Genomic DNA, 1,816 nt, shown 5'->3' with positions numbered 1-1,816 from the left:
CGAACAATGCTGCTTTCAGAAAAGGGAAGGGGAGAGGGCTGGGGGGTGGAGTGGGGAAGGTGGGCACAGCAGTGTGGAAGGGGTCCTGCTGATAACCATGGGGCCCTGCTGGGAAATTTCAAATCAAATTCTTTCTGAAAGGAAGTGTTATTAAAAGTAACTTTAATCCTTCCAGCCAGACGGCTCGTAAAAGCATACAATTAAGTCAAACAAATGACAAGCGCATTCTCTCTCCTACCTGTTTCCCCCTTCTGAGAGTAATTACTACAGGCTAGTCTTGTCTCATTTTGTGCAAATAGAGGTAGAGTGTTCCATGGAGGTGCCAGCTTCCCTCCCCTCCTCTCTGTTTCCCCTCCCCCCTCTTCTCCTCTAGTCGACTCTCTTTCCCTCTCCTCTCTTAGACTCCCTTTTCTTCTGTTCCCCTAGACGCTCCTTTCTTCTCCTCTCGACTCTCCTCTACTCTTTCTTCCCCTCCCTTTCCTACTCCATCCTGATTCCCTTCAGCACGCCAACTAACAGGCCTGCACATCCAGCCAAGAACAAAGGGGTGAATTTCAATATTTCCTCTTTGTGCAAGGTTAATTGAAAATCAAAAAGTCACTTTTCAAATGTCATATTAAAACCGCCACTGCATCAATTTCCTTTCGGCTCCCATCTCCTCACAGAGAGAAAAAAGTGTTTGGGGGGACAGGGGGAGGGAGGGATACTGAAAGGGAGAGGGGAGAAAAAGAAGTAAGGAAATTTAAAAAAAAATCAGAGAAATACACACAGTTGTTTGATTGCAGATATGCTAGCGTGCAGTGGAAAATTGTTTCCCAGAGTGTCCTCGGTCAAAGGCATCCCTTGTATTTGATGTTATGGTGCTTGATTTTTTCAGGGATGGATTGTGTCCTAAATCTGCTGCAGATTGGGTCCTCAGATTTTAAGTAATGGATAACAATGTGAGTGTTAAGACATCTTCAGATTATAAGCTCACACATGGGTAGGAACCAGGCCTTGTATAAATAACTTCAATTTTTTGCCTAGATTGTCAGTGAAATGGAGAGGGGAACAATCTTTCTGTGATTTCAATAGAAATGAAAGATCCATCCAGATAACTGATTCTCCCAAACCTTCTTATTTCCTCTTTATCACATTTTGGCCTTGAAATATCTGGTATCTTCTTTCTGTTCTCTAGCTAGAGAAAGGAATATGCTCCATGCAAACTATAACACTAAATAGGTGGTACTGGATGGGGAAGACTGTCAAAGTTCATTAAGATATACAGGCAGAAGAAAGGGGACTTCAAGATTAAGCAAGGTGTGTATGTCACATTTCCCTGGCTGCCATTGTTGAATGACAATAGCCACTGGTCCAAATTCTAGTCATGCTGAGACTGATCCTAAAGGGTTTTACCTTGGGGTTCTGTCAGATTCCGGTAAGAAGAAATGTGGATCTCCAGTAAGAAGAAATGTGGATCTGAGTCTATGTCCACCAAACACCCAAACAATCAGTAGATCTACTTATAAAGGAAAGAAAAAAATCAGTCAAATTCTTTTGTTTGTTGTTGACTAAACAATCAGATGATTTCTTCTGCATTATTTGATACACTAGCCCACTTCCACAAAAAGAACAATCAGTATTAACCCAGATGCCCTTCTTCAAGAGATGGCAGGGATTAAATGGAGAGGATGCCCTGCTTTCACTCCTCGCCCCTAAAACTGATCTTCCTCAGAGACAAAGGGAGTCTCATGAGCCAGAGAATTTAAGGTGAAATCTCTATCTGGCATTCAATGTTCTTTTTCTTTAGTAGGAGACTTTGATTTTTCAGGCCAGT

At 42.4% G+C, this 1,816-nt stretch overlaps 1 long non-coding RNA gene across 1 annotated transcript in view; it reads right to left on the bottom strand.

Annotated features, from left to right (window-relative positions):
* Nucleotides 1-1,504, bottom strand: part of LOC138153697 (uncharacterized) — a 32,873-nt gene extending 31,369 nt beyond the window's left edge. The window contains exon 1 of the long non-coding RNA XR_011166429.1: nt 1,396-1,504. This is a non-coding gene — a long non-coding RNA (uncharacterized lncRNA). The remainder of the gene's footprint in view (nt 1-1,395) is intronic.
* Nucleotides 1,505-1,816: the final 312 nt, after the last annotated feature.

The sequence above is a fragment of the Petaurus breviceps genome, unplaced genomic scaffold (assembly GCF_028583685.1).
Source record: "Petaurus breviceps papuanus isolate PSGF00001 unplaced genomic scaffold, PetGlider_PUasm1.0 151, whole genome shotgun sequence".
Taxonomy (NCBI): Eukaryota; Metazoa; Chordata; class Mammalia; order Diprotodontia; family Petauridae; genus Petaurus; species Petaurus breviceps.
The sequence above is the reverse complement of the archived record's forward strand: the minus strand, read 5'-3'. Positions and strand labels throughout refer to the sequence as shown.